Raw genomic sequence first — 14622 nt, 5'->3', positions numbered from 1 at the left:
AATAAGATCTCTCGAAATGTCATGAGACCCATGAATAGACGATATGATAGTAGGACATATGGGGAATCAACAACATAGACAACCCTAGTACTTCTAAGAATAGAATTATTTGTGAAAGTTACGTGCTTGCTCGTTTCGTTGTATCATATGGATCATGCCAAAAGGAAAGAAGGGATAGCCTTAACATACCTCAAGTCGTCAATGCAACTCAACAACAAGCTTATGACAACTAGCGCGCCAACCCTATAACAAAGAAATACATGTACAACTTAGATGGCGCTAGTATATCACGTATCTCAAACGATAACTCGATTCTAAAATAAAACGAGCAGCATTTTCCCTGATTTTGCTACTCCCTCAAGCCTACTATAGGCGAGATACAAACACAATAGAATCAGCAACTCAAAAAAAAACCAACTACAATTTGGGACCTTCAATACAACAAAAACCCCAAATATATCATAACACACCCAATCAACAAGTTATCAATTAGCCTGAAATTGCAACGATGAGCTACCTGCCTACTACCCTACCACATGTGGCGTTTCTCCACGCCCTTCATCATTTCAAACTCCATAAATCAGTAGCACATAGGCCAACACGAGTGGACTACAAAACTGTCCACAAAAAGTGAAATAAATCGAACCCACGACTTTCGATCACCGTCCCGTGAGTTCTAACTATTAGGAAATGAATTTACCAATATTCCTTGATATTTAAAAGTTTTAATACAGAAAGTAGGTATTTTCTTAAATATGAAGTACCTTCTAAAACTCAAAATACAAAGGAAAAATAGAGGCGGTTTAATGATACTTACGTCGTAGGGATCGTTCTAATGTTATCGCTTCTTGATTTCGTGAAAGGGATGTTGATCTTGCTTGGAATTTCATGGAACAGCCTTGGAGAGCTTGAAAGTATTTTTGTGTAAGTCTTCTGTGTATAATGATAAGATATATAAGAGAGAAGATAACTTATAAGCCCACCGCCTCAATTCTCCAAGCAGGTGGGTAAGCTGCCTGCTTGGCAGCTTGAGCGGTGCAACTTCGAACGCTTGTATCTCTCTACTCCAATATCGTATTGATACACGGTTTGCAGCGTTGAAAACTACAAACATAGGGCTCTAATTCCATATAAAGATATCCATGTAACTCTCAATAGATTTTAGAGAAAATGGCCTCGTAATCTGGCCTATAAAGCTGCCAGTTTCTCCGAAGTGCGGCGATGTGACTTGGTGACCCTACTTTAAAAATTTATATTTCTCTACCCTGATGTCGTATGAATAATTGGTTTGGACCATTGGAAACTAGGTTCCAAGACCTTCATTTTGGTATGATATATGTCCTAAAATGAAATCATAAAGCTTACGAATTTAATTTCTCAAAACGGTTCGTTACAAGGCAAATCTTAACTCGATTTTTCCGTAAGTTAAATCCAATTTTTCCCAAACTTTATATGTTATATCCAAACATCAGATATAATCATATTATGACTTTACACTTCTTCAAATCATGATTAACAAGTCTCATATTCGTTATACGTCATACTAGGACGCACAGGGTGTAACACCAAACTTGTCGACTTTCGACAAAACTTATTTTCTTCAATTCGTTTACCTTCAAAGCTTTCTAACCATCTTGGTACTTGTTATTCATGATCATAAATATTTGTAACCTCCACGGTAACATGATTAACTTATTTTATAAACTTTTCAAAGATGATTTCATTTCTGAGCTTATATCAATTGACTTACGACGTACTCTTACGTATGAAAACATAGGGTGTAACACACCCTCGGGACCGTGATGGCGCCTAACATTTCACTTGCTAGGCAAGCCAGCGATAGAATTAGTTTTAGCCATTTTTAACAATTCAAATTAAATAATAAACCAGAAACTGAATAAATTGCAATAGAATGAGAAAGCATAATAACAGTGATATCTAGATACAATCCCAGAACTTATGTCACAAGTACATGAGCGACTAGAATAATACAAAATAATGGTCTGAATGAAAACACGATTGTCTGAAATGAAATAAACAGCTAGAATAAGGTAGAAGGGGACTCTAGGGCTACAAATGCCATGTATTTGTACCTCAAGTCTCTGTCAGGCAATCAATCCGAGCAACTACTGACCGCAACTAGGACAGACTCCAGAATCTGCATAAGAAGTGCAGAGTATATTATGAGTACAACCGACCCCATGTACTCTGTAAGTGTCGAGCCTAATCTCGATGAATTAGTGACGAGGCTAAGTCAGGTCACTTATAATAATCTATATGCAGTATAATAATAATAACAGGAAAGGAACACAAGAGAAGTAAGGCAGTTAACTTATGAAGATAAACTCAATCTTCGAAATCAGTAAAACAAGAAACATCAGTCCTCAGAATCTCGTATAAAAACATTGGAAGCTAACACAATACAACAATGAATATATAACACACAATCCGTTGCGGCGCGCAACCCGATCCCACCGTACATACACAATCCTCTCTTATTTCACCATATCAGAATCAAGAATAACATGTAAATCCGTTGCGGCACGCAACCCGATCTCAACGTACAATCAGAATCAATATCATAATCCTCGTTATTTTACCAAATTGAAATCACATATAAAATCCGTTGCGGCGTGGAGCCCAATCCCACCATATCAATATCAATCCTTCCTTATTCCACCCGTTGCGGCATGCAACCCGATCCGTAAATAAAAATAATTAAATATAATCAATTCAACAACTCAATTCATGAGAGTCTCTATGATTAAAGAGTATGAAAGCAACGCCATAAAGGAACGTCGTACCAAATCAGGGAATGCTACAATTAATACAAAGCGACAAGACAAGCCAAATATATGACAGTTAAGGTGCAAAAGTAAGACAAGTAAGGCAAGTAGCAATTAATCATGGAATCATGGAAGAAATGAACATTTTAATACAAGAGTAAATAGATCACAAGTAACAAGTTACGACAAAGAAAGCAATTAGGGCATGTGACAGTTAAGACATGGAATAAGATAAATAATGAAATACGGGAAAGCATGGAAACAATTATTTTGACGGCGTATATACACTTATCACCTCGCATATACGCCGTTACACATGTAATACACATAACACATAGTTCAAGGATCCCTAATTCCCTCAAAACAAGGTTAGACCCAACACTTACCTCGCTCCACAATCAAATCAAAGATCAACCAGGGCCTTTCCTCTAAAATTTGCCTCCAAACCAATCGAATCTAACCAAAATTGACTTAATATCAACAAATAATGCGAGGAAAATTAATTACAATACATAAAGCTAAGATCTTTACACTTTTTCCAAAAAGTCAGCAAAGTCAACCCCGGGCCCGCTTGGTCAAAACCTGAGATTCGGACCAAAACCCAATTGCCCATCCACCCCGATCCCGATTAGGTGATTAGTTTCAAAATCTGATCTCAATTTGATGTCCAAATCTCAATTTTTACAAAAGTCCCCAATTTTTTTCAAATCCCTAATTTTCTACCATGAAAAAGCGTAGATTAAGGTTAGAAATCAATGGGTGTTGATGGAAATGGAAGAAAACGAGTTAAAGTATACTAACCTATGAAATGGTGATAAAATTTCTCTTCAAAATCGCCTTTAGGCCGAGTTTTAAGGAGAAGATGGTGAAAATGGGTGAAATCCCGATTTTTAGAAGTTTAAAAGACTGGGTGTCAGGTGTTCATCGCGTCCGCGAGCTGTCCTCCGCGTTTGCGATAGCTCTTCCCCCATGGCCATCGCATTCGCGACCCTATGATCGCGTTCACGTAGAACAAGCAGATGATCCCCCTTTCCAGGCCCAACCCCATCGTGTTCGTGTATCTTTGGTCGCGTTCGCGAAGGGTGATCCAACCATTGCTTAGCGTTCTCGGCCCAAGCCTCGCATTTGTATAGAAAAAATCAACCCCCAGTGCAGGTTCTTCTTCGTGATCACGAGAGAAGCTTCGCGATCGCGAAGAAGGATGCACCAGACATCAACATACCTCAGAAACCAGCATTCTTCTAAGTTCAAAATCATTCATAGTGTATCTGAAACTCAGCCGAGTCCCTCGGGCTTCAAATCAAACACACACAAAAGTGTAATAACATTATACGAACTCGCTAGCGCGATCAAAACACCAAAATAACACATAGAACTACGAATCAGACACCAAAATGAATGTAATTTTCAAAGAAACTTAAGAACATGCAACTTTACAACCGGACGTCCAAATCACGTCAAATCAACTCCATTTCACACCAAACTTTGCAGACAAGTCCTAAATACTGTAATGAACTATACCAAGTTCCGGAACCAAAATGAACCAAGAAGCAACAAAGTCAACCTACATTCAAACTTAGGAATTCTTTTAAACCTTCACATTACTAGTTCTTAACAAATTACGTTAAATCAAGTTAGGGACTTTCGAATTCGATTCTGGGCATACGCCAAGTCCCAAATCACAATACGGACCCACCGGGACCTTCAAAACAATGATCCGGGTCCGTTTACATAAAATGTTGACCGTAGTCAACTTAATTATTTGAAAGCTAAATTTCTCATTTTTATCAATTTTTCACACAAAAAATTTTCTGAAAAAAGAGACTGATTGTGCACGCAAATTGAAGAAGGCTAAACGAAGCTATTCGAGGTCTCAGAACACAAAAATGAAGGCCAAAACTGAAAATGAGCTATCGGGTCATCACATTCTCCACCTCTAAAACAAGCGTTCGTCCTCGAACAGACATAGAAAGGTACCTGGACTGGTGAAATAGTATGGATATCTACTCCGCATATCCGACTCGGACTCCTACGTGGCTGCCTCGATTAGCTAACCTTTCCACTGCATTCGAACTGAAGGATAACTCTTAGACCTCAACTGCCGGACCTGCCAGACTAGAATTGCCACTGGATCCTCCTCATAAGTCAAATCCTTGTCCAGTTGGACTGAGATGAAATCTAACACATGGGATGGATCATCATGATACTTCCCGAGCATGGACACATGGAACACTAGATGGACTGCTGATAAATTAGGTAGCAATGCCAGCCTGTAGGCCACCTCACCCACTCGCTCAAGAATCTCAAAGAGTCTAATATACCTAGGGCTCAACTTGCCCTTCTTTCCGAACCTCATCACATCCTTCATGGGTGAAACCCGGAGAAATACCCTCTCTCCAACCATGAATGCAACATCACAAACTCTATGGTCGGCATAACTCTTTTGCCTAGACTGAGTGGTGCAAAGTCAATCCTAATAATCTTGACCTTATCCAAGGCATCCTGAACCAAATTGGTACCCAGCAACCAAGCCTCTCCCGGCTAAAACCAACCAATTGGCGAATGGCACCGCCTTCCGTACAGTGCCTCATAGGGATCCATCTGAATGCCTCCGCTAGTAGCTGTTGTTGTAGGCAAACTCCACAAGCGGCAAGAACTGATCCCAAGAACCCCCAAAATCCATAACACAAGTGCGAAGCATATCCTCCAATATCTGAATAGTGTGCTTGGACTGCCCGTCCATCTGGGGATGAAATGCTATACTCAACTCAACCCGTATGCCTAACTCACATTGTACGGCCCTCAAGAAGTGCGAGGTGAACTGTGTACCTCGATCAGAAATGATAAACACGGGCACACCGTGAAGGCGGTCGATCGCGGATGTAGCTCTCAGCTAATCGCTCTGAAGAATAGGTAACCGCCATTGGGATGAAATGTGCCGACTTGGTCAACCTGTCCACAATGACCCATATTGCGTCGAACTTCTTCTGAGTCCGTGGGAGTCCAATAACAAAATCCATAGTGATACGCTCCCACTTCCATTCAGGAATCTCTAGCCTCTGAAGCAAACCACCAAGCCTCTGATGCTCGTACTTTACTTGATGACAATTTAGACACCAAGCTACAAATGCAATTATATCCTTCTTCATCCTCCTCAACCAATAATGCTGCCGCAAGTCGTCATACATCTTGGGACACCCGGATGAATAGAATACCTGAAACTGTGGGCCTTCTCAAGAATCAACTCACGAAGCCCATCCACATTGGGCATAGAAATACGACCTTGCATCTACAAAACCCCATCATCTCCAACAAAAACCTGCTTGACAAACCTTGTCGCACCGTGTCCTTAAGGACAAGCAAATGAGGGTCATCATACTGATGCTCTCATACAGGGAAGACCGGGAGACTGTGCAAGCTAGAACGCGACTGGGCTCTGAAACATCTAACCTCACAAACTGATTGGCCAAAGCCTGAACAGCTGATGCAAGCGGCCTCTCACCAACTAGAATATACGCAAGGCTACCCATACTTACAGCCTTTCTACTCAAGGCACCGGCAACCACATTGGTCTTCCGGGGATGATATAAAATGGTGATATCATAGTCTTTCAACAGCTCCAACCACCTCCTCTGAATCAAGTTAAGATCCTTTTGCTTGAACAAATACTATAGACTCCGATGATCCATGAATACCTCACACGACACACCGTAAAGATAGTGCCTCCAAATCTTCAGCGCATGAACAATGGCTCCCAACTTTAAGTCATGAACAGGGTAATTCTTCTCATGAACCCTCAACTGCCGCGACGCATATGCAATCACCCTGCCATCCTGCATCAATACTGCACCGAGCCCAATATGAGATGCATCACAACACACCATATACGATCCTGAACCTGTGGGCAACACCAACACTGGCAACGTAGTCAAAGCAGTCTTGAGCTTCTGAAAGCTCAACTCACACTCATCCGACCATAGGAATGGGGCACCCTTCTGGGTCAATCTAGTCGATGGGGCTGCTATGGATGAAAACCCCTCCACGAACCAGCTATAGTTACTCGCCAAACCTAGGAAACTCCGGATCTCTATAGCTGAAGTAGGTCTAGGCTAGTTCTGAAATGCCTCAATCTTCTTAGGATCTACCTTTATTCCCTCAGTCGATACAACATGCCCTGAAAAGGCAATTGAGTCTAACCAAAACTCACACTTTGAAAACTTGGCATATAACTAACTATCCCTCAGAGTCTGAAGTACAATCCGAAGATGTTTCTCATGCTCCTCTCGACTGCGGGAGTAGATAAAGATATCATCAATTAATACAATCACAAAAGAATCCAAATAGGCTTGAACACCCAATTCATCAAATCCATAAATGATGCTGGGGCATTTGTCAACCGAAATGATATCACTAGGAACTCATAATGCCCATACCGAGTCCGAAAAGTTGCCTTAGGGACATCTGATGCTCTAATCTTCAACTGATGGTAGCTAGACCTCAAATCAATCTTCGAAAACACCTTGGAACCCTGAAGCTGATCAAATAAGTCATCAATCCTCAGCAACAGATACTTGTTCTTGATAGTGACTTTGTTCAATTGTCGATAGTCTATACACATCCTCATCGACCCATCTTTCTTCTTCAGGAACAACCAGGCGCACCCCAGGGCGAGACACTAGGTCTAATGAATCCCTTATCAAGAAAGTCTTGCAACTGCTCCTTTAATTCTTTCAACTTCGATGGGGCCATACGGTATAGTGGAATAGAAATGGGCTGAGTGCCCAAAGTCAAATCAATACAGAAGTCAATATCTCTGTCGGGTGGCATACCCAGCAGAACTGCAGGAAACACCTCTGGAAGCTCACGCACAACATATACCGAATCCATGGAAGGAACCTCCGCACTCGGATCACGGACATAGGCCAAATATGCTAGACATCCCTTCTCGACCATACGTTAAGCCTTCACATAAGAAATAACCCTGCTGGTAGAGTGGCCAGAAGTCACTCTCCACTCTAATCAAGGCAACCCTGGCATGGCTAAGGTCACCGTCTTGGCGTGACAATCCAATATAGCATGATAAGGTGACACCCAATCCATACCCAAGATAACATCAAAATCTACCATATCAAGAAGTAGGAGATCTACGCTAGTCTCAAGACTCCCAATAGTAATCACACACAAGAGATAGACGCGACCCACAATAATAGAATCTGCCACAGGCGTGGACACATACATAGGAGGACTCAAAGAATCACGAGGCACAACTAGATAAGAAGCAAAATAGAATGACACGGAGGAATAAGTAGAGCCCGGATCAAATAGAACTGAAGCATCTCTATGGAAAACTGAAACAATACATGTGATAATGGAGTCAGATGACTCGGCCTCGGGCCTAGCTGGGAAAGCATAAAATCAGGGCTGGGTCCCACCACTCTGACCTACGTCTCTAGGACGGGCTCTAGTTGGCTGGCCTCCACCTCTAACGGCCTGACCTCCACCTCTAACGGCCTGACCTCTACCTCTGGCTACCTGACCCCTGCCTCTAGCTTGCTGAGCGAGCGGTGGAGCAACCGGTGTCGGGACTATGGCACGAGAACTCTGTTGCATGTCGCCCAACAATCTCGGACAGAACCTCCTGATGTGACCAGTACCTCCACACTCAAAACACCCATCCTGATGATAAGGCTACTGAAGCTGAAGCTGACCCGAACGGGTCGGATAACCACGGTGATAGCTCTGTATCGGAGGCGCACTAATAGGAGATGATGGTGCACTATAGACTGGCTGCCATAATGAGGTACATAAGGACCACAACTCCCTGAAACACTGTAAGATGCCTGAAGCGCTGACTGAAATGGCTTGGGAGGATGGACTCTACCAAAAGTACCCCTGCCTCCAGTTGAGGCACCACTGAAACTACTGGAATGACGAGGCCTCTTATCAGACACCAGCCTCCACTCTTGAGCAAGGACCATCTCGATCCGTCTAGCAGTATCTACAGCCCTCTGAAAAGTAGTATCATCTCTAGTCTCCTTGGCCATCTGTAGCCTGATAGTGAAAGTGAGCTCATCAATGAATCTCCTCACTCTGTACCTCTCAGTAGGGAGCAAGATAATGGCATGGCGAGCTAGGTCCACAAATCGAGTCTCGTACTGGATAATAGTCATACTACCTTGCTAAAGACACTCAAACTGCATGCGGTAATCCTCTCTCAAAGTGACCGGAATGAACTTCTCTAGAAATAGCTGTGAAAACTGGTCTGAGGTAAGTGCAGGCGACCCAGCTGGTCTAGTCAACATATAATCTCTCCACCACCTCTTGGCGGAACCAGTCATCTGAAAACGCTGGAAAGTCGACCCCATTGGTCTCAACTATTCCCATGTTCCGCAACACCTCATGGCAGTGTTCTAGATAATCATGTGGGTCCTCAGAAGGTGCGCCAGTGAAATGAATAGGAAAGAGCTTGGTAAACTTATCCAACCTCAACAAAGCCTCAGAAGACATAGAGGGCCCAACACCGGCCTATGCCGCAACAACCGGCTGAACCACCCCAACGAGGGGGGCTGGTGGAGTCTGATACTAGGGAGTCGCCTGATCCGGGGTGTGAGTAGCAGGAGTCTGTGCTCCTCCCCAAGCCCGAGAGACGGTTGGTGCCACCGGGAATGTACCGGTCTGGGCCATACTCTCCATAAGTCCCACCAAACGGACTAGAGCGTCCTGAAGCACTGGAGTGGCTATGAACCCCTCGGGGACCTGAGTTGGTCCGACTGGTACAGTCTGAGCTGGAACCTCCACCTCATGATAAATCTGAGGCTCCACTACGGATGCTGCTGGTCGAGCTCTAGGCTGAGCTCTGCCTCTGCCTCTGCCTCGATCTCTGCCCCTGGTAATAGCTGCCACAGGGGGCTCCGGCTCCCGTCCAGCTATAGATGCAGTGCGTCTTGTTGCCATCTATTAGAGAACAAGAATAGAATGGTTCAATCATCAATGATAGAATAAAATCGCACGATAGAGAAAGAAAGAAGTGAAATTTTTCATAAACTCCACAGCCTCTAGAAGATAAGTACAGACGTCTCCGAACCGATCCTCCAGACTCTACTAAGCTTGCTCATGACTCGTGAGCCCTAGGCAACCTAGTGCTCTGATACCAACTTGTCACGACCCGGAATTCTAACCCTCGGGACCGTGATGGTGCCTAACATTTCACTTACTAGGCAAGCCACCGTTAGAAATATGAGTACAACCGACCCCATGTACTCTATAAGTGCCAAACCTAACCTCGACGAAATAGTGACGAGGCTAAGGTGGGTCACCTACAATAACATGTACGCAGTATAATAATAATAATAATAATAATAATAATAATAATAATAATAATAATAATAATAATAATAATAATAATAAGGCAGTTAACTTAAGAAAATAAACTCAATCTTCGAAAAACCAGAAACATCAGTCCTCAGAATCTTGTGTGAAATATTGAAAGCTAACACAATGCAACAATGAATACATAACACACATTGTGTTGCGACGCGCAACCCGATCCCACCGTACAAACACAATCCTCCCTTATTTAACCATATCAATATCAAGAATAACATGTAAAATTCATTGCAGCGCGCAACCCGATCCCACCGTATAATCAGAATTAATATTATAATCCTCCCTTATTTTACCATATCGAAATCACATATAAAATCCGTTGCGGCATGCAACCTGATCCACCATATCAATATCAATCCTCCTTTATTCCACCCGTTGCGTTATGCAACCCGATCCATAATCAAAAATTAATAAATATAATCAATTCACGGGAGTCTCTATGATTAAATAGTATGAAAGCAAATCCATAAAAGAACCCCGTACCAAATCAAGGAATATACAATTAATATAAAGCGACAAGATAAGCCAAATATATGACATTTAAGATGCACAAGTAGGACAAGGCAAGTTGCAATTAATCATAGAATCATGGAAGAAACGAACATTTCAATACAAGAGTAAATAGATGACAAGTAACAAGTTTCGGCATAGAAAGCAATTAAGGCATGTGACAGTTAAGACATGGAATAAGATAATTAATGAAATATGGGAAAGCATGAAAACAATCATTTTGACGGCGTATATACACACGTCACCTTGCATATAAGTCATGACACATGTAATTCACATAACACAGTAAAAGGGTACTTAATTCCCTCAAATCAAGGTTAGACCCAACACTACCTCGCTTTGCAATCAAATCAAAGCTCAACTGGGGCCTTTCCTCCAAAATTAGCTTCAAAACCAATCGAATCTAACCAAAATCGACTTAATATCAATAAATAACGCGAGAAGAATTAATTACAATACATAAAGCTAAGTTCTTTGCACTTTTCCTAAAAAGTCAACAAAAGTCAACCCCATGCCCGCTTGGTCAAAACTCGAGATTCAGACCAAAATCCAATTATTCATTCACCCCCGAGCCCGATTATGTGATTAGTTTTGAAATTCGACCTCAACTTGAGGTCTAAATCTCAATTTTTACAAAAACTCCCAATTCTTCCCAAATCCCTAATTTTCTACCATAAAAGAGCATAGATTATGGTGAGAAATCAATGGGTGTTGATAGAAATGGAAGAAACGAGTTAAAGTATAGTAACCTATGAAATGGTGATGAAATTTCTCTTCAAAATCACCTATAGGCCGAGCTCTAAGGTAAAGATGGTGAAAAATGGGTGAAATCCCGATTTTTAGAAGTTTAAAAGACTAGGCGTCAGGTGTCATCGCATTCGCGAGACACCTGACGCGATTGCAAACCAGCAGCGGCCAAAGGCCTTCGCATTCGCGAGCTGTCCTTCGAGTTTGCGATAGCTCTTCCCCCCTGGCCATCGCGTTCGCGACCCTATGATCGCGTTCGCGTAGAAAAAGCAGCTGATCCCCCTTTCCAGGACCATACCCTTTGCGTTCGCGTAGCTTTGGTCACATTCGCGAAGGGTGATCCCACCATTGATTCGCGTTCGTGACCCAGGCCTCGCGTTTGCATAGAGAAAATTCACCCCCAGCCCAGGTTACTCTTCGCGATCACGAGAGTAGCTTCTCCATCGCGAGAGTAGCTTCATGACCGCGAGAGTAGCTTCGCAATCGCGCAGAAGGATGCACCAAATATCAACAGACCTCAAAAACCAGCATTCTTCTAAGTTCAAAATCATTCGTAGCCTATCTGAAACTCACCCGAGCCCCTCTGGCTCCAAACCAAATACGCACACAAGTGTAATACATCATACGAACTCGCTTGCGCGATTAAAACTCCAAAATAACACTTAGAACTATGAATCGGACACCAAAACGAATAAATTTTCAAAGAAACTTGAGAACATGCAACTTTACAACCGGACGTCCGAATCACTTCAAATCAACTCCGTTTTGCACCAAATTTTGTAGACAAGTCATAAATACTGTAATGAACCTATACCAAATTTCGAAACCAAAATTCGAACTGGGTAGCAACAAAGTCAACCTACGGTCAAAATTAGGAATTCTTTTAAACCTTCACATTACTAGTTTTCAACAAATTGCATTAAATCAAGTTAGGGACTTCCGCCGGGTATCCGTACAAGTCCCAAATCATAATACGGACCCACCGGGACCTTCAAAACACTGATCTGGGCCCGTTTACATAAAATATTGACCGTTGTCAACTCAATTCATTTCTAAAGCTAAATTTCACATTTTTATTAATTTTTCACATAAAAGTTTTTAGGAAAAAGACACGTATTGCACACGCAAATCGAGAAAGGCTAAATAGAGCTATTCGAGGTCTCGGAACATAGAAATGAAGGCTAAAACGGAAAATGGCCTATCGGGTCATCACAGAGAAAGAAAATAAGATATGTATCCTCTGTGTATCTCTTGTATATCCATATATACATGTATATGAGATTCATGTTAGATACATGTATTGTAAAAAAAAAAAAATAAGTTCGATTCATTACAAGAACTTACAAAATTTATGACATGTCCTTCTCAGTTAAAGACATGTTTTGCTTAGGGGTTACAAAATATTTGATGTGATAAAGATTACATCTATCAGAAATTGACGGATTAAAAAAATATAAATCCGTCACAAATTTGTGAGAGGAATCACCTCCGATCTTCCTTAAATTTTTCCTGAACCTACGTCTTTCCTTGTCTTCCAATGTGGGACATTTGGTTTTCAAAAGTTTGTTTCATCATCAATTTTTGTGACAGAAGGTTCCGTCGTAACATTTAATAATTTTAATAAAATTTGTCTTGTTAAAAAGATTGAGACGGGCTGACAAGTGACTCACTATTTTGTGATGGATGGCTCCGTCATAAACTTTGTTTTTCAAAAAAGAAATTGTGTAATAGTATATTTGTGACGAATCACCAAACATGTTATAACTTTGTGATGAAGTTGTAACAGACCTTCATTTCCATCACAAATTTGTGACAGAATTGTAACAGATCGTCTTCTCCGTCATAAATTTGTAATCGAAAATTGTGAGAGATCATTATGTCCGTCACAAAGTTTGTTTACATTAATAAATTTGGTTAAATTTGTCACAACATTGTCACACACTTGTCCGTTACAAATTTATTTTTTTCTTGGTAATGATTTCAATTATGAATTTTGACTTCAAACCAGTCTAAATAACCTCTCATCTTTCTCAAATTTAGATGATTGACAGAAAGGACCTTATAAGGGGTTCGTCTTTAAATATTATCCTTGTTTTTTTAATGTATTTAGAAAATAACCTCCAGCACCACACATACTTATTGCTTATCAGAAATTTCTCTCTCGGATTGGTAAATTTTATATTATATTTACTCTACCTACATCGTTAATTGTTCACAAACTCTACCTAGTTGGCATGGCTTTGTAATTGTTCGATTGTTTGCTAAACTCTACCATATTGGTATGAGTTTGTGTTATCTACAACTGACCTATCCGTTAAATTGTTCATCAAAGTCTACCTCGATTGGTATAACTTTTCTGTATTGTTCAACAAAGTGTTCTTCGATATATCGCAATTTCAATTTCGATCAAACCACCCCAAATCTGCTCCAAATAATCTCAAATTTGAAACAAAACCTCCAAATACTACCAAAATCGGTACCCAATCACCAATTTAGTCAAATAACATCAAATCCAAAAGATATAGTTTGCCTTCTTCAGTACTTTCTAAGGACAAACAATAGAGTTTTGAGATTTTTAATATAAATCATTAAATCAAATATTTGAACTAAAAATTTAAGCATAAATTATCAATATTCAAACGATTTTAATAATAATAAATCATTACTTTTCAATTTTAATCCCAAATAATAATTTCAAGCTTCCAATATTGAATAACGATCGTATTCTTGGCAAGAAGAAGCCTATTTGCAAAGAAAAAAGTCAAAAACATGGATATTATATAAAGATCAGTCATTTAGAGACACAATCGGTGTAATTTTTTGCTCAAATTTTAATATTGCCTCATTTATATCATTTTAGCAAAGTCCAACAATACCCATTGGAAGAAAAGAATTGGTTAGGTTTTTTGAATGTTGATCTTTTTTTCTGGATATTTTTAATTGTATAATTTAATGGCTAATTGTTGATAAGCAATGACTATCAGTCCTTATCTTGCTTTGGAGGCTATGGTCTATGTCCTCAATTATTTTTGATAATATACGGGTGATGTTTAGCTTAAAGTATATATATTCGCATGTATATCCCCTCATATCTTACTTTTGTTTCGTGGATTTAGGATGTGAAATGTATTGATTTATGTTAATTTGATGTGTTTTTATGTGTAGGAATGATCCGGGAGCAATTGGGGGCGAA

This window comes from Nicotiana attenuata, chromosome 1 (assembly GCF_001879085.1).
Source record: "Nicotiana attenuata strain UT chromosome 1, NIATTr2, whole genome shotgun sequence".
Taxonomy (NCBI): domain Eukaryota; kingdom Viridiplantae; phylum Streptophyta; class Magnoliopsida; order Solanales; family Solanaceae; genus Nicotiana; species Nicotiana attenuata.
This window is presented reverse-complemented; position numbering follows the sequence as displayed.